Below are 24,726 nucleotides of genomic sequence, written 5' to 3' on the forward strand. Positions count from 1 at the left end.
TGTATTGTTAGAATCTTTCCTTGAAGAATCTATGGTCCATATAAATAAATAACTGTCCCCAAACATGTTCATTTCAATGTGAGTTTTCACATGATATTAACATGTTAAGAAACTTCCCTGGTTGTCCAGTGATTAAGACTTTGCCTTCCATGCAGGGGTTACGAATTCAAGCCAAAACATAAAACACAAGGACTATTGTAACAAATTCAATAAAGACTTTAAAAATACATATAAAAAATAAAAATGTTAAAAAGAGATTTAAAAAAAATGAAAAATAGATCATGATGTAGGGCACCCAAATATTTAACTCAAGTCAGTGACATGAAGAGCTGAAAGAAAGAAGTAGAGAAAGAGAGAAAGAAAGGAAAAAAGAAAAGAAGAAAGGAGGGGAGGAAAGGGATTTATTGAGGCTGAAGCTTTGTAATCTCGGCCACTGGTCAGTAAATTCTATTGAAATTCAATAGTCAAAGAGACAAACATGCCTTTTTGGTGAAACAATTCTTAAATGCCAACAAAAAGAAGCCTATAGACTTTCAGGAACCCTGAGGAGAACAGCTGAGGTCTGCATTGTAGTCTTTACCCCCACCCCCCACCTCCCCTTTAGGGAAGGTGTGAATAAACCTCCAACTGGTAAACCTTTCTGGTTGGATGCTATTTTTTAATGTGTCTTTAGCTGGACAGACTTTCTGGACAGGTCCCCATGTTCTCATTTTTTGTATAGGAAATCAAAGAAAGTGTTAGTTGCCCAGTTGTGTCTGGCTCTTTGCAGCTCCATGGACTGTGGACCACCAGCTCCTCTATGCATGGGATTTCGCAGGCAAGCATACTGGAGTGGGTTTCCATTGCCTTCTCCAGGGGATCTTCCTGAGGCAAGGTTAGAACCTGGGTCTCCTGCATTGCAGGCAGCATCTGAGTTGCAGGGAAACCCCATAGGAAATCAAGGACCCTGGCAGGCAGAACTGACTCTCAAAAGAGGACCCCAGTATTTTGACCAGCGGTTCAGAAAAAAAGCAGGCCAACAGAGGATGAAAGCTAGGAGAGTAAGGGTCTCTGACCTGCAGAGCTGGAGAGAGAAGATCACTGGGAAAATGAAAAACTTGACCATGCCTAGTGGAAAGCTGAATTCAAGAAATCTGATTATATATTATGTTCATATTACATTTCTCCTGCGGAGAACGCCCTGCTTTTAAAAATACTGCTGTGTGTGTGTGAGGTGTTTCTGAGTCCTCTAGGGATTTCTAGACGGTCCACTTTCAAAGGGTCATTAACATTATTTAAATATTCATAGTGGGGGAGGGTATGACATGCTGAAATTTCAGACAGTTCGGGAGTGGGGGATGGCTGGCCTCTCTCCGGATCGGATCGAGCCCCACGCGGTGTATCAGCTGCTTCCTTTCCCCACCGCTGGCTTTGTTAACACACGCGCTCTGGCAACAGGCCACCAGCTGCCACGACAGGAGTGCAGCGTGAAGGCTCTGGCAGGCCAGTGACCGGCAACATCCTGGTCCGCATCTCAGTCTCTGGACCACATCAGGGAGAAGCCCAAAACACATGGAGCCGCCAGCAGCATCACAAAGATGCGCCTCCCAACCGCTCCCAGCTGGCTTCCTTACCAGACACAGTCTCGAGGAACTCGACCCCTCGTATGGAACTCAGCAGTTTCGGCGTTGTAAGGACACACACACACCCATATACACACATATGCATGTATGTATACACCAACACACAAGTCCACATGCACACACGCCGACACGCCCACCCCTGCGCGAACACAGGTCCACGTTCCCAGACACAGCCCTCTCCCGGGTTAGGATATACTCGGTCTCACTTGCCCCATGCCTCCGTCCCTCCGTCCCTCCAATCTACCCATCCCCTCATTTCTTGGTTTCTCAGTTTGTGTAATGATTCCGCCAAAACCACAGACTGAAGGTTTGGGCGGTTGGGGAGGGGGTGTGGAAGCGGAGGGGCGGGCCGAGGTCCAGGGCACGGAGAAGGGGGCGGGGACGGGGCGGGCTCCGGGAGGCGGCGGGGCGGCGCTCCCCGCACTCCAGCGCGCCGGGCGGCCGCGGCTCTCGGCAGATGCGCTCGCCCCAGTCAGGGGCAGCCGAACGCCTTTCCGCGGAATCTCCCGGACGTCCCGAGGAGGAGGCAGGGGCCGCGCCAGAGCGCAGCCCGAGGACAGCGCCCCCGGGATCCGGCGCCCAAAGGTGGGTGTCCAAGCTGGGGCGCGGCGGCCTTAGACACCTAGTCCCCGGGGCGCCCTTCTGGTGTTGGGGCCTCTGGCGCGGGGATAGGGTGGCTCGGGAGGGACTGGTGATCTGGGAGGCCCCTGCCTGCACCGCGGACTTTAAAGGGCTTTTATGGTCCTTGCCTAGTGGAGCGTGTGCGCAGAGGGGGCCTGCCTGGAACGGGCTGTGACCATGTGGCTTTGAATTCCTAGGTTTGGGGGAGGGCCAGCGTTTGGCTGCTTTATTCAATACTTATTCACTTATATATGTTAAAAAAAAAATAAGGTTAGGAATCCCTCCTCCCACTCCCTCCGCCAAACACAAGCAGAACCGGGCTGTACAGGAGAGGCAGAGAAAAATCAAAGGGCCCTAGCCGCCTCTCCAAACCTGGGAGCAGCGGTGGATGGAGCCGCTGGTTCCAGCTCGAGAGGAAGGTGCGGGTCCTGACTCCTTAGATGGTAGCGCTGGGGGCGTTTTCGGAAGTCAGGAGTTTTGTAGCGAGACGGAGGCCGAAAACGGCCGGGTCTCAAACCAGCCAGAGCTTTTGGGGCACGAGGTCTGGGAAGAAGCTCCCGGAGGAGGGAGCAGCCGTCGGCGCGCGGAAGGAGGGGAATCCGAGTCCGAGCTGAGCCTGGAAGTTTGGTCTGAGGCCGGGAGCCCAGCCATTAGCATCTGGTGTTTTATGCCGGGTAAAGCTGGAGACTTAAGTCTTTGCTCCCCTCGTGGGGACACTGTGGGGGGGCCGTAGGGGCGGGTCGTGGTGGCAAGCGCTGGACAAAGTGTTCTGTTATCGCGGTGGAGAAGAGAAGGCGCGCCTGCCGGGATAGGAGCTAGGAGATACTGGCGGCCCTGAGAAATTCTAGAGAAACGTAGCGGAGAACTTGGGACTGAATGGAAGTCCGGGAGAGCCCGCGGCGGGAGGCGGGGCGGGCGGGGAGCGTCGGCGCGGGTGGTGGATGAGGGCGGAAGGCGAAGCGGCGGCTGCGGGTGGTGGGGAACCAGGCGGCGGGTGGACCAGCGGGAGCGGACCTCGCAAGGGGGTTTCTGAGCTTCCCCTTGCTCGGGTGCCAGATGAGCAGCCTTAGGGAATCTCTCCCCAATCCGCAAAAGTGGAGCATCTGGGAGCGAAGTGACTCGTTTGGAGCGATGGTGGATTATTTCTCCAGACCCAGTCAAGCCAGTTTCCGCGTGGGGGCAATAATAGTTTGGTTCTGATAGGCTTTGTGGTGAGACATTGGCAAATCTGTACCAAGTGCAGCGCCGTTAATTTGGGCAAACTTGCGGACCCCCCACCCCCACTTCCCAGGCAAAGTATGTACCTTCGAAAAGACCGCGCGCACTCACAGATATACACGTTTGTATGGTATACACGAGTCAGCTAACAACTCCTAGGGAGCGCCTTTCCATCTTAACCCCCGGTCGCTGGCACCTGGTGGCTGAATTAGTACAAACCCATCACTCACTGGTGTAATCTCGGGGGATTTGTTTCCTTGATTTGCTCTAACTGAGGAGAGTTCATTTAAGCATCACATTTTTCTTCCTGGAAATGTTCCCAATTTGATTAAACTTCTGGCAGCCTCCTCAGATTTGATCAATAAAATTTCAAGAGTAACAGGTCTAGAAATGAGTCATATTTAGTAAATGAGGCATATTTAGTAAGGAGGCCACTGCTTCTTTAAACATAAAGTCTTATAAGAATTGAAACTGCCTTAAAGCACCTTAATGACTGTCTGCTGCCAACCGCCCCTCCCCAGTTTTGACATAGGTTCTTTGCTTAAAGGGCATCTTCTCCTTTGAGTAGGCACACCATGGGTCTTGAGGGCCCAGCAGTTATTTTGAGCTGCACCAGTAAAATTAATCATGAGCCAGGAGAAACGAAAGTAATAGGACTTGAGTCTCTAGAATCCTTACTAACAGATTGGGCAATTAAGTGTTGAGATGTTTCTCTGGCAGTGGAGTTCATTTTCAACTTCTTTCTGGGATGCCAAGATGCTAGTGTGAGACTGGGCTTTGAGATGGGACAAACATTTTGAAATACCCATTATCTCATAGTTCTGGCATGGCAGTTGAAACGGCTTCCTGCCTGCAGAGTTTAGGGTAGTGTTGTCAGAATTTATTTCACTTTCATAAGTGGCTCCTTCTGACTCACTAGCCTCAGGATCTCTGGCTAATAAAATGGAACAGATTGTCTTAATTTAGTTATCAAGTGAGGGGGAAGTGATCCACTGGTGGTTTTATTTCTAAACCTTTCAATATTTTAACATAGAAATTACACTATTAAATTTTATTTTTTAAAAAATGCTAATACCCCAGACTTTCTAATTAATTATTATAATTATTGTCTAGATTCTACTGTCTCTATAGATTTGGTGGACTCTTAAAGCACCCATGTCCTAGATTTCTATCAAGGTTGTCATCACAAGTCTCTACTTATCTGGACAATGGAGAATGTTTCAGATAAAGATGAAATTGAACTTGGATGGGAGTTGTGTTGAGGGATTTTAACGATGAAAACAGGAGCATGTTGAAAATTGACTTCTGAAAACCAGTTCTAGTTTTTAATTTTATCCATTTATCAACTCTGGTATGATCTCTCATGAATTAGCCTCTGGAATGGCTGTCCTTTGGATCTTGAGTGGGAGGCACCATTTGCTTAGATTATTGGTCAGACAGCCTGTGCAAGCTGTTGGAAATTTCAAGGAATTGATGAATACCCTTAACAGTTTCAACAATTTTAGTAAGTTTTGCTAAAAGATTGCTTTTTTTTTTTGGTGGTACTGCTTAAAGTTGACACCTAGAGGCAGGTTTTCTGTAATGCTAAAAGAGCTTAAGCTTCGGGGCCTTGCACTAGCACCAGCCTCATCCAGGAGCACTTTGGGTGGCTTGGGCCTGACAGATGCAGTGTCTCCTTGAACCATCATGGGAAACAGATGGAGAAGGAGAGGGAGAGACAGAAATATCTTTGTTAGAGAATCACCTCCTAAGAATTTATGACTGTTGTTGAGTTTTGGACATATGTCCTTCAAACACATTTTCCAGAAATGTATCATAGAAAGTGGAAAGCATCTCTTTTCTAACAGGAAAAACAACTACAGGTTTTTCCCACTTTCTGAAAGTTGGAATTATTGCCACTTAGCTTTTACCCAAGATCTGCATCTCACTCACTGAAAGAAATCCAAAGATTTTCATTTTTATGAAAAAAGCTATTATCAAATTATAACATGGGTCTTTCATAAAAGTGAAATGCCTGCTGTAACATGAAGTCAGGGATTCTCTTTACTTTATGCCATTTCAGCTTACCAAAAGTTTCATAGGAATGGTCTACTTTCGGATATTGGGGCAAACCTATATTTTGCTCAAAAAGAAAGTTATAGAGTATGTTTATGTGATTTAAATAGAACTTGATTAATAAGAATACTCAAGAAATGGCGTGCTCTATACAGTAACTAAAGTTTAAAACCAAATCTTAAAAATTTTTTCCAACTGTTGTTGATGAAGATGTTTGTAAGGTGTATTAAATGACTACCCCACTTTGACCACTTTCTGCCTTAATGAGTTTACCTTGCTGTATATACTGTTGTCCTCCTTTTGACTGTTCAGGATTTTGTTGTCTTAGTGTGTTGTTAGCATAGATATGAATTATAATTTATAGGAGGGCGGAAGTATAATTGCCAAACCTAGTCCAGGACAGGCTCTAGAGGCTGGCTTTTGAAAAAACAGAAATCCCAATACAAATGTAATTCCTGTTCTTTGCCCCAGTGTATGAAAGTTGAGCACCAGAAAAATGACTTAATCAAGATCTTGCCTTCTTCCTACAGTAAAGCAGGATGTGCTTTTCCCAGGGTTCAGCCAGAGGTTCTTTTTGCCTTTTGAAGTGAATTCTGAGACTGAGGAGGTGCAGAAGAGGACAGACATCATAGGCAGAGGGACTGAGAGCATCCTTGGGCCCATTGACCTCTTTCTCTTTGGAACTTACCTTTCAAACCTAAGAGCAATGAGTGTTACCAGGATGTGTGTGTGGGGGTCACGTTTGAGTAGGATCAAAGGACATGTAAGTGGCATTTGTTCCCTTCTTGGTTGGAATCTCAGAAAGACCCCATGGTCCTTGCAATTGGAAAAGGTACCCTTTGGAGGTAGAATGATGAGGCTTTCCTTATTCAGGCAGAGGATGGGGTAGGGATGAAATGATGGAGCTTCCCTTAGGTGGTTTCTTTGCCTTGGAGGATCCATGTCTGAGTTGAGGGGGTCATGGCGTGAATGCCAGGGAAGGGGACAAAGCTGTAGAACTTGGTGGGGATGTCACTGTCCTTTGAGCTCCCCCTTTTAGGGATTTCATGGTTGGTTTGATGTTTGACTGGAGCAGATGGGGTGAGCAGAGCCAAATATGCACATACTATACCACCCCAGTTATCCAGAGTCCTCGCAGGGCTCACACTCATTGGGTGGTGGTGGTGTAATTGCTAAGTCGCATCTGACTCTTGCAACCCCATGGACTGTAGCCCCCCAGGCTCCTCTCTGTCCATGGGATTTTTCAGGCAAGAATACTGGAGTGGGTTGCCATTTCCTTCCGCAGCGGATCTCCCCACCCAGAGATTGAACCTTCGTTTCTTGCATTGCCAGAGGATTCTTTACCACTGAATCACCAGGGATTCATTAGTGTGTTGGCCAAATTCTCTGTGAGGTCTAGAGCATGTCACAGGAACAGTCTTAGTTCCCTCATCTACAAAATATGAGTGTACCAAAACCTCCCTGCTGCAAAACTTGTGTTAAATGAGATAGAAATGGAAGCACCTTGCACATGTATTCCTCCCCAAGTTGGTTGTTTTCTTAAATTAACCAGAGTCTTCTTTCATTTTTGTGGCAGATACAAATAAGTAAACAGTTTTTAAAGTTAACTTTAAAACTTCCAGCAATTGTGTAGCAGATCAATTGTTCATCCTTTACACTGATCAGATAAAGAATGTTTGCGCCTGGAGGTTCTCCAGGCCCGACCTCCATGCCACCCACAGCCCCCCCTTTTGACTTGGAGAATCTCACTGACATCCCTCTCCTTCCCTACCCCACAAAGCACTTGTGCTGTTGTATTGAGACTTCTTCCAGTCATCTCTGCTTGCTCCCTTGTGATACTTTGAGTAGATCAGAAGTTGTTTCTCAACTGGAAAATGGACCCAAATTTTTAGGACCAGAATCCTAGGCTTTCAGCTTAACTGGTGACTGGTAGTGGGATGCAGGTCACTGAGATCCCCTTTTACCAACTCCTGCAAGACTTTTTGTCAGCTCTAATAAGCTTACTCTGTCATAAGGAGGAATGTGGATGAATGTATTGAGTAAAGATTTGCCATGAGAGGTAAAATAAAAAAGGTTTTCAGAAGTGCCTGGGAAGCCTGGTAAATTCAGTCCTTTTTGTCTTACCATTGAACTTCTCATGGATCGGCAGTAGAGATTATCTAGCACCCGGATGAGAGACATACCAGAGACATAATTTTGAGTTTATTCTTTTTTTTTTTTTGAGTTTATTCTTAAGTGCTACAAATCTTTCTTTGAAACAAACCCACATAAAAGGTAACCTCCCAGGGCAAAGGAAACCATAAACAAAATGAGAAGACAACCCACAGAATGGGAGAAAGTATTTGCAGATGAAGGAACTGACAAATAATTCATCTGCAAAGTATACAAACAGCTCATGCGGCTCAATAACAAAAAAACAAACAACCCAATTAAAAAATGTGTATATGTGCTGTGTGCTGAGTTGCTCAGTTGTGCCTGACTCTTTGCGGCCCCATGGACTGTAGCCCACCAGGTTCCTCTGTCCATGGGGTTCTCCAGGCAAGAATACCGTAGTGGGTTGCCATTTCCTTCTCCAGGAAATCTTCCCAACCCAGGGATCGAACACACATCGCTTACACCTCATGCATTGGCAGGCGGGTTCTTTACTACTAGCACCACCTTTGAAGCCCCAGTCAAAAAATGGGCAGCTCTAAATAGATAATTCTCAAAAAAAAAAAAAAAAAAACCCACAGATGGTCAAAAAAGCACGTGAAGAGATGCTCAACATCACTAATTATTAGAGAAATGCAGATCAAAACTACAATGAGATATCACTTCACACGAGTCAAAATGGCCATCATCAAAAGATCTACAAACAGTAAATGCTAGAGAGGATGTGGAGAAAAGGGAACCTTCCTGTATTGTTGGTGGGAATGTAAATTGGTACAGCCACTATGGAGAACAGCATGGAGATTCCTTAAGAACTAAAAATAGAGCTGTCATATGATCTAGCAATCCCACTTCTAGGTATATTTCTGGAGAAAATCATTATTCCAAAACATCCATGCACCCCAATATTCATAGCGGCAGTGCTAAATATCCAGGACATGGAAGCAACCAAAATATCCATTGACAGATGAATGGATAAAGAAGATGTGTTATGTATGCAAAATGGAATACTCAGTTCAGTTCAGTCGCTCAGTTGTGTCCAACTTTTTGCGACCCCATGAACTGCAGCACACCAGGCCTCCCTGTCCATCACCAAGTCCCAGAGCCTACCCAAATTCATGTCCATTGAATCGGTGATGCCACCTAACCATCTCATCCTCTGTCTTCCCCTTCTCCTCCTGCCCTCAATCTTTCCCAGCATCAGGGTCTTTTCAAATGAGTGAGTTCTTCGCATCAGGTGGCCAAAGTATTAGAGTTTCAGCTTCAACATCAGTCCTTCCAATGAACACCCAAGACTGATCGCCTTTAGGATGGACTGGTTGGATCTCCTTGCAGTCCAAGGGACTCTCAAGAGTCTTCTGCAGCACCACAGTTCAAAAGCATCAATTCTTTGGTGCTCAGCTTTCTTTATAGTCCAACTCTCACATCTGTACGTGACTACAGGAAAAACCATAGCCTTGACTAGATGGACCTTTGTTGGCAAAGTAATGTCTCTGCTTTTTAATATGCTGACTAGGTTGGTCATAACTTTCCTTCCAAGGAGTACGTGTCTTTTAATTTCACGGCTGCCATCACCATCTGCAGTGATTTGGAACCCCCCAAAATAAAGTCAGCCACTGTTTCCCCATCTATTTGCCATGAAGTGATGGAACCAGATGCCATGATCTTAGTTTTCTGAATGTTGAGCTTTAAGCTAACTTTTTCACTCTCTTTCACTTTCATCAAGAGGCTCTTTAGTTCTTTTTCACTTTCTGCCATAAGGGTGGTGTCATCTGCATATCTGAGGTTATTGATATTTCACCTGGCAATCTTGATTCCAGCTAGTACTTCATCCAGCCCAGTGTTTCTCATGATGTACTCTGCATATAAGTTAAATAAGCAGGGTGACAATATATAGCCTTGACATACTCCTTTCTCTATTTGGAACCAGTTTGTTGTTCTATGTCCAGTTCTAACTGTTGCTTCCTGACCTGCATACAGATTTCTCAAGAGGCAGGTCAGGTGGTCTGGTATTCCCACCTCTTTCAGAATTTTCCACAGTTTATTGTGATCCATACAGTCAAAGGCTTTGGCATAGTCAGTAAAGCAGAAATAGATGTTTTTCTGGAACTCTCTTGTTTTTTCAATGATCCAGCAGATGTTGGCAATTTGATCTCTGGTTCCTCTGCCTTTTCTAAAACCAGCTTGAACATCTGGAAGTTCCTGGCTCACACATTGCTGAAGCCTGTCTTGGAGAATTTTGAGCATTACTTTACTAGCATGTGAGATGAGTGCAATTGTGTAGTAGTTTGAACGTTCTTTGACATTTCCTTTCTTTGAGATTGGAATGAAAACTGACCTTTTCCAGTCCTGTGGCCACTGCTGAGTTTTCCAAATTTGCTGACATATTGAGTGCAGCACTTTCACAGCATCATCTTTTAGGATTTGAAATAGCTCAACTGGTATTCCATCACCTCCACTAGCTTTGTTCATATTGATGCTTCCTGAGGCCCACTTGACTTCACATTCCAGGATGTCTGGCTCTAGGTGAATGATCACACCATTGTGATTAACTGGGTTGTGAAGATCCTTTTTGTACAGTTCTTCTGTGTATTCTTGCCACCTCTTCTTAATATCTTCTGCTTCTGTCAGGTCCATACTATTTCTGTCCTTTATTGAGCCCATCTTTGCATGAAATGTTCCCTTGGTATCTCTAATTTTCTTGAAGAGATCTCTAGTCTTTCCCATTCTGTCATTTTCCTCTATTCCTTTGCATTGATCGCTGAGGAAGACTTTCTTATCTCTCCTTGCTATTATTTGGAACTCTGCATTCAAATGGAATACTACTCAGTCATAAAAAAGAATGAAATAATGCCATCTACTACAACATAGATGAACCTAGATTTTGTCATACCGAGTGAAGTAATGCAGGCAGAGAAAGACAAATACACTGCTGATATTTGGAATCTTAAAAAAATAAAAAAAACAATACAAATGAACTTATTTGCTAAACAGAATAGAGTCACAGATGTAGCAAACAATCTTGTGGTTACCAGGAGGGAAGGAGTAGGGAGGAATAAATTGGAAAGTTGGGACTGACATATACACACTAATATAAACAAAATAGATAACTAATAAGGACCTACTATATAGTACAGGGAATTCTACTCAGCACTCTATAATGACCTACATGGGAAAAGAATGATTAAAAAAGAGTGGATATATGTGTATGTATAGCTAATTAACTTTGCTGTACACGCCAAACTAACACAACATTGTAAGTCAACTAGACTCCAATAAAAATTGTAAAATAAATAAGAGGTGACCTTCACCCTTGGTCCAGACCTTTCCACCAAATTCAGGGTGCCAGCCAGCGTTGGGGGTCTGGACTGGAATAAGCCTGTACGTATTTAAGGAAGTGACTCAGTTAGAAAAAAGCAATTGGGGATTCACAAAAAACATGGTTAAAAAAGCAGAACATTGTAGCACCTAACCCAGTTTACAATGCCCCTGTGAAGTTTTCTTTTTCATCACTGTCTGCTGGAGGGAAGTTCCCCCTCAAAACGTCTCTGGAGGTGGGGACTCTTCACCTCAGGCCAGTGACTGTCCAGTGTCTGTCCTCAGTCTAGGGGCCTCAGCCCCACATGAAGACCCAGTTTCCTAGGGAATTTGTCTGTTCACTTGAGCAATATATCTGGACATGTGATTCTTTAGCCAGGTGACTACGGAAGGGGCCGACAGTGTCTATGTGATACAGACTGTCAGCCTCATCCCTGTGGGAGGAGCCTGGATGCTGCCTTTTGAGCCAGTTCTGCTGATGATGCCAAGAGCAGGTGATGATGGCAATCCTGGGGCTCCATCAACAGGATTCTAGGTGAGCATTCTATTCTGTTGAGTGCCCCAAACTCCATATCTCCTAGATAGGGTTGGTGAGCAATCAAATCAGTGTATACCAGTGCCAGCCTGGAACTATTAAGCTCTCTGCTCAGATGTTTTTTTCATGAGCTCTATATATGATTTAGTGAGGAAGCCTTGGAAAGGATGATTACTGCGCTGAGCAAGGATAAACAGTGATGCTAGAGCAGTTTTTCCTGGGTTGTCAAAGGGGACTGGGTTGAACGTTACCCCACAGGTCTTAGAATGCCCTGGGTTACTGAGGTTTAGAGAATTTTGCCAGACCTTCCAGGGTTTTTTATTTTTCTTGGTTAGAAGGAGCGCATGTATGTGGACCCGGTTACCCGTACCATTCCAAGTTCTGTGAAGAGAGAGGAGTTCTTTAGGTGACCGTCTGTCCATCCCTGTGATTTCCCCAAGGTGTGTGTGCTGATCCTGTGGGTCCAGGACAGAAGCTGGGGTTTCCTTTAGCAGAGACCAGCTGTGCAGACTCTGGGGGAAGCCCCAACCCCCAGATAGGAGAGAGGGAAGGACGCCTGCTTGCCTTTCTTCCCACCCAGCCTGACCGGGCTCGAATGCAGAGCTATGCAGGGCTGACTGAGCCCTGCACCTGGGTGTAAGTGTGTGGAAGGCCAAACCGCACTTTCCTGTAGGCAGTTAACTACCAGGACAGCTGACTTTCTCGGCTTCTATTCACATGATGTCATTTGCATAGTGGAATAATGCAGAAACTTACTTTGTTTGGAGTGATGCCTCACATACTTTTTTTTTTTTGGATACAGCCTACAAATAGAGAAAGACACCATTGTTGAGACCTTTTCATATGTGTGGGGGGCAGGGGGGCGGTTGAGGGAATGATTTTCCCAAAGGAATTCATCTTAGTTAATATTCTAGAAAAATCTGCACAACTCTGAATTCAAAAGCTCTCTCTGTATGTGTGTTAAAATCAAGGTCCCTGTGCCATGTGCTCTGTGAACCCAAAAGGCTATATTTAGCCTGGCAGAGTAGTATTTTTGCATCAGAACATTTTATCCTTGCAAAGGATAGCAAGGATTCTCCCTGAACACAATTCCAGATGAAAAGACTTCATGCATTTGGGGAGGAATATGCACAAATGGTTTTGGAAATTTTGATCTGATCCAAAGTGCATCCCTATTTGAGATCAATTTTTCCTTTTGAGAAAAGTTTAAATCAGTGTTAAATGCAGCTCGGAGATGGGCCCAGAGAGTGGGAGAGATTGCTTTTGCATGAAATCACAATGTGTACATTGTTTTTAAATATTCTTTTCATCGTATGCTTCATTATGAAAACAATTCAACAATTCACAGCCTCCGTAGAGTGACAGATGTTATGGTGTAACCAACAGAGAGTGTGTAAGCTGGAAGAAAGAAAAGGGAAGAAATCCCTCCCTTGCCAACCACCACTCAGAATCAAACTGAGTTTTTTCTTCTAGGGGATTCCCTGTAATCCCCGGGGATGCCTTGACCTTGAGGTTTTTAGGCACCGGTGCTGGGAGGAGCTCAGAGAAAGGGGGAGGGAATTAACATTTTCCGAGTGCCAGATGCCAAACCAGCTGCTTTGTCTCAACCCTGTTACTTAATGCTTGCAATCACCCTGGGTTTTCAAGTGAGGGTGCTGAGGCACTGAGAGGTTACCCGGTAACCAGCCAGGTTATGGGATGTCAGCCAGTTTTCCTATGCTGCTCCCTCCTCCTGTTACTAAACCGGTGCTAAGGGGCGTTGGTGCTCCAGTGTGGTTTGAGGACCTGAGGCATCGGCATCATCCAGGGTCTGTGTTGAAACTAGAGTATCCTCAGCTCCATCCCAGACCTGCCAGTTTGATATCTGCATTTGTAACAAAAACCCCCAGGGATTTGTGTGCACATTACAGTGTATGACGCTCTGCTACCCCGGACCTGGAGGAGGAAGGTCTGGCGGATACCATTTTGAAAACTAGCCAAGCCTCAGGACGGCAATCCTGAGGCTGACTTGAGGGCTTGGTCTCTCTGGAGGGGGAATGGGTGCAACTAGAATCTAGCAGGATGCAGCTAAACATCCTAAAATGCACAGGATGCTCCGCCTCCCCTCTCAACTGAAGAATTATCCTGCCCCACCCGTCCGTAGTGCTGATGCTGAGAAACTCAGATCTAGTTGTCCAGATCTGGAATTCACATCCTGTAGATATGTTTCCATAGCCTCAGAGACACAGTGGAGCTCTCTAGCAAGCCTAACTTAAATGAGATGATACTGATTGCATTTTGCTTTGCAGATGTGATTCTCTTCACTGGCATTTGCAAAGAGTAAATTTCATGCTGCAATTGCAGCATGATAGATTTCCATTAGGGTTTTGACAGTGCCTGGCAGTGGTACCCAGGATGCAGTGGAAATGTTTCTGAGCAGGTGCTGAGTATGCCGTACTGGGGGTCACACCCCCACTCCCCAATCCTGCCTGGCAGCAGTGCGTTTTGCCTCTTTGTTTTACTCCCTAAACCTGCTCAGGCCTCTGCTCTAGCTAGCTCACAGCCCCCAGGCTTGCCGTGTTTGTTCTGCTGTGCCACCTGGAGGCTAGGGGAGGAAAGGGAATAAACAGCAAGATTGGTGCAGGGAGGCAAAGCCTCTTGCCCATCACCTTGCCTCCCAGCCTACTGAGATTTACTCACCTCCCCCATTCCTGGGTTCTGTCCCTTGGTTGGGGAGATCTCCTGAAGGATGGCAATAGCAACCCATTCCAGTATTCTTGCCTGGAGAATCTCTTGGGCAAAGGAGCCTGGCGGGCTACAGTCCATAGGGTCGAAAAGACTTAGACACGACTGAAGCGACTCATTTCTCATATTCTCACTCAGCTTCTGTAATTCCAACACCTCCACTGACAAACTTTCCTCTCTCCCCCCCTTTCTCTCTCTCTCTCCCTGTCTAGATTCTTGGTCCAGAACATCTGGAACTTGCTCCCCTCCATCCCCTCTGCCTCCCTCCCTTCTTGTCTCTCTGTTCTCCATTTGTCAGCTGAAAATCAACCTGAACCATGACTGGGGAAGTGAAATTAGCATGTCCAATGGGTAATAAAGGGGAAATAAGTTTTGAATTGAAATTCTATCCAATAACGAATCCCTATCATTCATCTCCTTCAGAATGGCTATGAACACCTCCACCTACTTTCTTGTTTTATGCTGATTAAACTTGCTTTTTTTATTTTCGAGCTCTGGAATTGGAAAACAGAGTTCTTTATGGGTTTGGGTGTGTTTTCCAGTTTTCTTTCACTGTTGGTATTATAACACTCATTCTTCTGTTCTTTTTAATAAACATAATCCATGAGGTAGATTGTTCTCTACAACTTTTGGAACCAAACTGGAGTTACCACCAAGGCATTCCAAGGAGAAGAAAACGTCTTTGCAACTTCTGTGTACTTTCCTTTCACGACTCTCTTGATCCTTTGCAAATGAAAAGGGGGAGGGCCTTGGGGAGTGACTAGTGGGCTACACAGAATGTCCAGCTCCAGCATTTGGACCCAGAGGCCAGGGCAGATGAAGCTGGGCTTCCAACCAGAGGGGAATGCATCTTCCCAGTATTGGGAAGCCTGTGTTTTTTCCAGCAGACTACCTGATCTGCTCCCGAGGGCTTTAAATTGGGAAATGTGGAATTACAGGGAATACTGGAAATGAGAGAACAGGAGATCAGTTTACTGTGGAGGATTATCACTTATGTCACAAAAAGGGGAGATTTGACACCTGGTAATTGATTCTTAGTAATTGTTTTGAGGAAATAACCAGGAAATCAGTATTAGAAACAAACTTGTCTTTAAGATCAGTCTTAAAGGTATATAAATGAGAGGAAGAAAACCTTAGAGGCCCTTGTCCCCTGAGGTGCCCCTCCTGACTCGGGCACACACCCTCTACGTGTGTTGTCACATCTCATGAATGCCTCCAGGGCCCTCTTGGGTTTGATAATGTATGCCATCTTTTGCAAGATCCACCAAATTCTTGGGGCTACAATTTATGCCTTTCAAAAATTGGTCTGGAAACTGCTGGTAAAAATCATCACAGAATTGACTACTGCAAATCCTTGGACCCATTCAAAGTAACAATTACTGGCACTTTATGAAGAATACCTCCAAACCAAGGGCAGAGTTTGTAAGAACAGAGGAAGAAATAATTCATGTACAATTGAAGAAAACCTTGAGCCTTTAACGTGGACCCATTTTCATCCACAAATTGGAATGAAGCTTCTTTCCAAAGAGTATAACTTTAAAAAGCTCAAATTTTCACATTTCTTTAGTGAGTTGAATCTTCCATAAGAGCAGCTACTCTGAGATGATGATAATGAATATTTAATCTTGTCAGTAGCTTGTTGTTATTGTTCAGTCACTAATTCCCATCTAACTCTTTGCAGCCTCGTGAACTGCAGCATGCCAGGCTTCCCTGTCCTTCACTGTCCCCCAGAGTCTGCTCAAACTCATGTCCATTGAGTCAGTGATGCCATCCCACCATCTCAGCCTCTGTCGCTCCCTTCTCTTTCTGCCCTCAATCTTTCCCAGCATCAGGGTCTTTTCCAGTGAGTTGGCTCTTTGCACCAAGTGGCCAAAATATTGGAACTTCAGCTTCAGCATCAGTTCTTCCAGTGAATATTCAGGGTTGATTTCCTTTAGGATTGACTGGTTTGATCTCCTAACATCCATACATGACTATTGGAAAAACCATAGCCTTGACTAGATGGACCTTAGTCGGCCATGTGATGTCTCTGTTTTTAATATGCTGAGTTTGTTACAGCTTTTTTTACAAAAGCCAGGAAGAACCTTGACTCCTTGACACCAGATCCCCAAAGCAAAGCATCCTTCTGGCAGCCTGCCCGCCTAAGGGGAAAGAAGGTGGAGAGAAAGTAAAAGGAGAAGCTATTTATTAAGATCTTAGAAATATGACTGGAGTGGTGGTTGCCAGGAGCTGGAAGCTGGAAGGAGGGAGGAATGGAGAGTTAGTGTTAAATGGGTACAATTTCATTTTTGCAAAATTGAAAAGTGTTCTCTGGATGGATGGTGGTGATGGTAGCATAACAATGTGAGCATACTTAGTGTCTCTGACTGTACACTTAAAAATGGTTAAAATGGTCCATTTTATGTTTGTGTATTTTACCACAGTAAATCAGGCATATCCACAGAGAAATTTTGTTTCATTTGTATTAACTTTAACTTAAAAAAAAATAGTCAAAAAATAAATCCATGTGGCAGAAATAGAAGATAAATGTCACCACCACCACCAACAGAAAGATGATGAGAATCTATCTTTTGAAAGCCAAAGGAGAACCTTGGTCTTGAAGACAGTGGGACCTAAACACCCAGTGAGTTGACTCAGGGGGGTTTGAGGCTCCAAGTGGTTTGAGGGTCCGAGCGTTTCCTTGATGAACACTCTGGGATGGACCTGTGGTTCATGGTGCCCTCATCGGAGGCCACAGGACAGATTTGAAGAGGAGGACTTGAGCGGAGCTGTGTTTTCCTACTGTCTACGTTGCTCTTTGGCCCTGGGATGAGGGCAGCTCCATAATTACCACCCCTCTGTCATCCAAGGAATCCTGAGTCGTCACATTTTTCAGTATTGTTTTCTTTGCAGTTCATTCCTGGCTTGTCACATTGCCAAGGTGAAAACTATGTCTCCCTGTTTTATTTTTCCCACCCTGGCTCCATGAGGAGGGAAATGATGGATGCCTGGACTTGTCTTCCGGCATATCCAGGGCACCGCATGTCTGGGTCTGCGCAGTCCCTGAAACAGGAAGAGGTACCTGTCGAGGTCTCAGAGACACTTGTTCTTAGAGTTGCTGTTTCCTCACGCTTCCCTGGCTGTCGGAGGGGCATGTTCCAAGAATGACCCGGGGACTGCGAGGCTGTGGAAACGCTGGGGGCAGCCCTGGATGGCTCCTCCCTGTCAGTGGGCTTCACCGTCACCCCAGCAGGGGACTTCCAGGCGGAGGGCCCGCTCCCCAACGCTCACAGCAGCGGGTCCCTTCTGCCTGCCGGGCCTGAGAATTGTGCTGGGGGCATTTCTGTGATGGACACGCCTAGCTTTTCCTCTTGTTTTGCTTGTTTTTCATTTTCATGGTAGTAAAATACACAGAACATAAAATTGACCATCTTAGGATTTCCCTGGTGATCCGGTGGCTAAGACTCCATGCTCCCAGGGCAGGGGGCCCGGTTTGAACCCTGGTCAGCGAGCTAGGTCCCAAGTGCCACAATTAGGAGTTTGCATGCTGCAACTAAGACCTCATGTGCTGCAACTAAGACCCAGCACAAGCAAGTAAATAAATTTCTTTAAACCTTAAAAATAAATAAATAAATAAAAATACTAAAGTAAAAAGATTAAAAAAAAATTGATCATTTTGACCATTTTCAGTGGCAGTAAGTGTATTCACATTGTTGTGATGCCATCTTTACCCATCCATCCACAGAACTTTTTCATCTTGTAAAACTAAAAGGCTTTAACCCATTAAACACCAACTTCCCTTTCCCCTCTACTTTCCAGCCTCTGGCAACCACTGTCGACTTTCTGTCCCTCTTAGATTGACTGCTCTAGGTAACCCATCTAAGTGAAATAACACAGTATTTCTCCTTTGTGACTGGCAGTTTCACTTAACATAATGTCCTTAATGGACATGAGTTTGAGCAAACTCCGGGAGATAGTGAAGGACAGGGAATCTCGGCGTGCTGCAGTTCCTGGGGTTGCAAAGAGTTGGGCACAACTTAGCAACTGATCAACAACAACGTCCTCAAGGTTCCCCCATGTTGTAGCAGGGATTAGGATTTCCATCCTTTTTAATATCAGTGAATTATATTCCAGAATATGTCTATACCACATTTTGTTTATCCATCATCCGTTGATGGACACCTGGGGACCTACTTTCCCCTTTTCTCTCACTCTTGTTTTAAGAGGCATTGTCTATCTGTGAAGTCCTCTAGAGATCAAAAGAATTCCCTAGTCCCTACTTACAAGGAGTTCACTTCTCTAGCAAGTACTGAAGTACAGCTACAGGAAAAGGAAATCACAGAGCAAAAGTCGTATAACGTGAGACATCCGACCAGGATGTGTCATGAGTGGGTGTGGATTTGCACAACAGATGGCTTAGAGGGAGTATATGCTATAGTGTGGATTCCAGAGGTAGATAGCCTGAGCCCCGATCCTGGCTTTGTCGCTAGTATCCATGTTGCTTTGGGTGAATTATTGAATCTCTAAGCTTCTGTTTCTTATAAAACAGGGATAATAGTACTTTCCCCATAGAATTGTTGAGAGGATTAATTGGGAAAACATTGAAAAAGAGTTTAACAGAGAGTCTGACATGTGGTTAGCATTCAAAACTAACATACATATTACCCAGTAATGCCAGTCAGTTTTTTTTTAATATATTGTTCTTGTTCTCTTAATATAACTAAATAGTGGTATCTGCATTTGCCACAATTTTGCAAGCATTTGTGTTTCCTATTCTGTCTTTCCTCTTCACTTCCCTTTAAGATTATGATAGTTTGCATGGTAATTGATTTTAGAGATTCTCAGATTATTGAGTAAGAATAAACTGTTTTTACCAGATAACTGATAATAAAAGTGGATGTGGCCTGGCTTTCTTATCCACAGGAGGATATAGAATGAGGAAAGGAATGACCGTTAATAGATAACCTTCATCTAACTGGTGAGGAAGTTGGCTTTCTCTAGCTCTGGACCTGTTAGAAGGGGAGGCTAGGTTCCATCTCTTGGTAATGTAGGTCTGATAGATAACATTGTCCATGTAGATAATGCTCTTGTGGTGGTTCTTGCAATTAAAAAATTCAAGTTTAGATTATTTTAATCTTGAATTGAAATACTCTTATTTTTTCTAGTAATGCTTAAAATTTGGGGGCTTCCCAGGTGGCACTAGTGGTAAAGAAGCCTCCTGCCAATGCAGGAGATGCAAGAGATGCAGGTTCAAGATCCTTGGGTCGAGAAGACCCTCTGGAGAAGGAAATGGCAACTCACTCCGGTATCCTTCCTTAGGAAATCTCTCTGGACAGATGGTCCTGGCGGGCTGCAGTCCATGGGGTAGCAAAGAGTCAGACACAACTGAGCACAAGAAAACTTTAAAAAATTAAATTGATAATTTTGCTAAATTAAATATTTTTCTATACAAGGGTGCCCTAAGGTATTCTAGAATGTAGGTCTAGGACACATCTTCTGGCTGGTTCATTACTCTGTTCCTGTTTGTCTGCTTAGGATTTCCTACCCAGAGGTCCACTGACTTCAAGGCAATTGAATCCATTATTACCCATGAGGAAAAAAACATCTGAGTCTCCCTTGTCCCAACAATAGATTTCTCTTTAAAAAAAAAAAAAAAAGGCATTTGAGAGGAGTGGGTGCGAACATAGGAATTTCCTCCTCCACCCTCGCTGTTGCTAAGCTGTAAGCTAATATTGTGAGAGAGAAAAACAGTCAAGGTCTCAACTTTCCTTGCCATACCACTTTGTATTTTTGTTTACTAGTGTTAATGAAGGTTTCCCTCCATCATATGCTGGTTAAAGCTGACCGGTTTGTCCTTAGGTTCCAGACTAGGGAGCTTTGCTTCAATTAGCTAAAGGTGCCCAGGCTTCTTCCACCCTTCCTGGAGTTCTATTTACTCCTTGGTGTCTTTCAATCAGCTTTTCTGATCAAGAATTTATTTATTCAGTCTGCTTATTTATTTACTTACTGATTTATTCGGTGTGCTGGGGTGGGTAAGGAATATTGTGCTACCTTTAAATGTACTCATCTATTTGCCATTACAAGTGAAAATCAAACTTGGAGATTTCTTTTCTTTATTTAAATTTGGAGACTTTTCTTTTTGCCAGAATCTCTGGAGAAGGATAAGGCCGCAGTGGTTGAAATGCTTCTGTGGCTTTTACCAAGGGAGGATTTAGCAAGTGCGTTTCCCAGGTTGGATTTAGATTCATATTTGTTTATGTTCCAAACTTTTTTCTCCTGTAATACCATAATTTTGAGTATCAGCAGAACTGGGGGCGGATCGTATTTCATGGAATGTGTAATCCTCTGGGGTTGTATATTTCACTCAAATAAACTTTCATGACGGGTTGTCTAAATAGGATGAAGTCTCCAGCAGGTTTCACTTGGCTAATTTTGTTCTTTTCCCTCTTTCCTGATCAGACTTCTGTCCAACACCCCCTTGAAGTGGGCAGCTGAATAGGGTCAAAGTAAAGATTTTGAGTGGTGGTGCAGTTACTGAGAGGTTTTTTGGGCTTGATATTATCTGATAGTGATACTAAAGCGATATAGTTGAGCTGTTCCAGTTGTGGATCTGGGGTGTTCTCCAGTGGTGGAGAGGTACTCCTCTCTTGATTGTCTCACTCCTGGGTACCAGAAATATTTGCCCTTGGTTAACAGGGTGTAGAACGGCCCACCATGGAGGGGCCTTCGAGTAGAGAAACGAGAATAGAGTGTAGGAAGGAAGTTGGCAATTTTCAGTGACAGCTCGACTTAATTTGCAAACTGTTATGTTCTCTAAAGCCATAGAATAATCCACAGATGAGTAATCCACTAGTAATCCTAGTCAAAAGGCTAGGTTGTAGGGAAAGAATCCTGTAGAACTGAGGCGTTCAGAACAACTTAATCAAGTTACTCTACCTCCCGAAGCCTTGGTTTTGCAAACTGCAAAATGGGGCTAATGATACCTATGATTGGTGGTTTCTGTGCAGGAACCAATCCAGAGTAGCTGGCGTATTTTCAATAATATGTTTTTAATAAATGTAAATTTCTCTCCCTCCCTCAACCATTCGGGATCAAGTAAGTTGCCATGTAGAAGTGTTTTGGAAACTATAGATGTTAATTATTATTTGACTCTTAGTTGACTTAAACATTTGTTTGTCCCAGGAATAGAGAAAAATATCCTTTGATCATGAGACAGGTGCATTTTCAGTATGTTAAATCCACTGCCTGTCTTTCTTGTGGCTTATTAATGTGGGTCGTTTCAACCCTTCCATGTTCTCGATGGCACAGAACCTTCAGCTCTTCTAATCAAGTTAGGTTCTTAGATTATCATTACTAGGCAATCATGTGAGTGGGTCTCTATTGGCTCCAAGCTAAATGATGTGTGCGTGTTCTTTCTGACTTCACTCTAAAGCTGTAGGATGACTGGGAGGCAGTGATGACATGACAGCTTCCAAACAGCCTGTTGGCCTCACAGAACCTGTGTCTCTGGGAAGACAAGCGAGGCAGACCTAGAGCCATAATGAAGTGACTCCAGTGGTCCCCTCCCACTCACTGGTTTCCACATCAGGAATGATGTGAACATGATTCAGAAATGGTTTTATGAGAATTTTTCTTGTGGCTGAATCATATCTGGTGGCTTTTTCCATTTTTCTAATGTTATCTGATGAGCTCAAGGGAGCCAGACTTTATTGTCCTGACTCACTGAGGGAAGCTGCTTGCTCATGAATGGGGAGACCCTGGGGAGGAAGAGGGTTGGCAGGCATTCCCACCTGATGGGTATCCTGGCAAATTCCAGGGAGGGGAGCATGTGACACGACTTCCAGTGAAGACTTACTAAAACCTTGCAGACAACCCGTTGTGGAAACACCTGCGTTAATACACCTGCTTTAATACACTCATCTTCCCCTGAGAGGAGGCTGAGCTGACATCACCCCATCCCATTTTGCACAAGAAGAAACTGAGTCTCAGAGACACTGAGGGAATGGCTTAGCATCCCACACTTAGATCTGATGATATTTCAGATGGATGCAGAGCACCAAAGATAAAGGAGAACGGAAAATTTAGAAAGACGTTCTCTTTCTACTTTAAACTTTTTTCTATTGGCTGAATAGCTTCCAAAGAGTTATGATAATTGTTTTAAAAACTAAAAATGTGTTATATTTATCTTTGTTATTCAACTTTAAGGAAATGAAAAAAGACCTAATCAATCCTTCAGTTCAGTTCAGTTCAGTTGCTCAGTCATGTCCGACTCTCTGCAACCCCATGGACTGCAGCATGCCAGGCTTCCCTGTCCATCATGAACTCCCAGAGCATACTCAAACTCATGTCCATCAAGTTGGTGATGCCATCCAACCGTTTCATCCCTGTCGTCCCCTTCTCCTCCCGCCTTCAATCTTTCCCAGCATCAGGGTCTTTTCAGATGAGTCAGTTCTTCACGTCAGGTGGCCAAAGTGTTGGAGTTTCAGCTTCAGCATCAGTCCTTCCAATGAACACCCAGGACTGATCTCCTTTAGGATGGACTGGTTGGATCTCCTTGCAGTCCAAGGGACTCTCAAGCGCCTTCTCCAACACCACAGTTCAAAAGCATCAATTCTTCAGCTCCCAGCTTTCTTTGTAGTCCAACTCTCACATCCATATATGACTACTGGAAAAACCATAGCTTTGACTATTTGGACCTTTGTTGGCAAAGTAATGATGTCTCTGCTTTTGAGTATGCTATCTAGGTTGGTCATAGCTTTTCTTCCAAGGAGCAAGCGTCTTTTAATTTCATGGCTGCAGTCACCATCTGCAGTGATTTTGGAGCCCAAAAAGATAAAGTCTGTCACTGTTTCCATTGTTTCCCCATCTATTTGCCGTGAAGTGATAGGACCGAATGCCACGATCTTTGTTTTCTGAATGTTGAGTGTTAAGCCAACTTTTTCACTCTCTTCTTTCACTTTCATCAAGAAGCTCTTTAGTTCCTCTTCGCATTTTGCCACATAGGTGGTGTCATCTGCATATCTAAGGTTATTGATATTTCTCCTGGCAATCTTGATTCCAGTTTTTGCTTCATCCAGCCTCGCATTTTGCATGATGTACTCTGCATATAAGTTAAATAAGCAGGGTGACAATATACAGCCTTGACGTCGTCCTTTTCCAATTTGGAGCCCGTCTGTTTTCCATGTCTGGTTCTAACTGTTGCTTCGTGACTTGCGTACAGATTTCTCAGGAGACAGGTAAGGTAGTCTGGTATTACCATCTCTTTAACAATTTTCCACAGTCAAAGGCTTTGGTGTATTCAATAAAGCAGAAATAAATGTTTTTCTGGAACTCTCTTGCTTTTTCAGTGATCTAACGGATGTTGGCAATTTGATCTCTGGTTTCTCTGCCTTTTCTAAATCCAGCTTGAACATCTGGGAGTTCACGGTTCATGTTCTGTTGAAGCCTGGCTTGTAGAATTTTGAGCATTACTTTGCTAGCGTGTGAGATGAGTGCAATTGTGCGGTAGGTTTGTGTATTCTTTGGCATTGCCTTTCTTTGTGATTGGAATGAAAACTGACTTTTTCCAGTCCTGTGGCCACTGCTGAGTTTTTTAAATTTGCTGACATACTGAGTGCAGCACTTTCACAGCATCACCTTTTAGCATTTGAAATAGCTCAACTGGAATTCCATCACTTCCACTAGCTTTGTTCTTAGGGATGCTTCTTAAGGCCCGCTTGACTTCGCATTCCAGGATGTCTGGCTCTAGGTGAGTGATCACACCATCATGGTTCTCTGGGTCATGAGGATCTTTTTTGTATAGTTCTTCTGTGTGTTGTTGCCACCTCTTCTTGATATCTTCTGCTTCTGTTAGGTCCATGCCATTTCTATCCTTTATGTGCCTTTATTAGTTCAGTCCTCTCATTTTTACAGATCAGAAGACTTGTGTTGTTAAGTAATTTGGTCAAAGTGATACATAAACTGACATGTGGTACAAAGTATATTTCAAAAACTTAGTAGACTAAGTGTGATTATTTAAGCTCTATATTCTACTAAATGCATGTTTAACTGCCTAGACTAGCCCAGATGACTCTGGCTGTACTGCTCACAGAACGGCTCCTGACCTTTGGCTTTGGGGTCTGTGAGACCCAGGTGGGAACTTGGTGCTTCTTGGTACCTTCCTGACCTTGGGACAATGGCCCTTCTTCCTTCTTTTTCTTCATCTGCAAATGGGAATTTTAATTCCCACCTTGCAAAGCTTGAATTAGACATTAGATGCAGTGAATTAGTAGAATCCATTGGAAATTACCATTTTTATAGATTAAGATGGGCAGGTATTAGAAATTTCATATAGTTTAACCTAAAATATAAAGGGGGCTTTGCTGATGGCTCAGTGGTGAAGAACCTGCCTGCCAATGCAGGAAACTGGGGTTCAACACCTGGATCGGGAAGATCCCCTGGTGAAGGAAATGGCAACCCACCGCAGTATTCTTGCCTGGAAAATCCAATGGACAGAGGAGCCTGGCA

The 24,726-nt window shown here is 44.2% G+C and overlaps 1 protein-coding gene across 6 annotated transcripts in view; it reads left to right on the forward strand.

The window, feature by feature from the left end:
• The window catches only part of PALM2AKAP2 (PALM2 and AKAP2 fusion), a 492,701-nt gene that overhangs the window by 373,230 nt on the left and 94,745 nt on the right, over nt 1-24,726 (forward strand). Inside the window, exon 1 of one of the 6 annotated variants that reach the window (XM_043453114.1) lies at nt 2,048-2,207. The exons of 4 other annotated variants lie outside the window; for them this stretch is intronic. The gene's annotated coding sequence lies outside the window, so the exon portion shown is untranslated. Of the gene's footprint in view, nt 1-2,047; nt 2,208-2,326; nt 2,918-24,726 lie in introns of those variants that run through there. One more of the 6 variants, XM_043453113.1, reaches the window with a different exon arrangement.

Source organism: Cervus canadensis, chromosome 30, assembly GCF_019320065.1.
Source record: "Cervus canadensis isolate Bull #8, Minnesota chromosome 30, ASM1932006v1, whole genome shotgun sequence".
Lineage (NCBI taxonomy): Eukaryota > Metazoa > Chordata > Mammalia > Artiodactyla > Cervidae > Cervus > Cervus canadensis.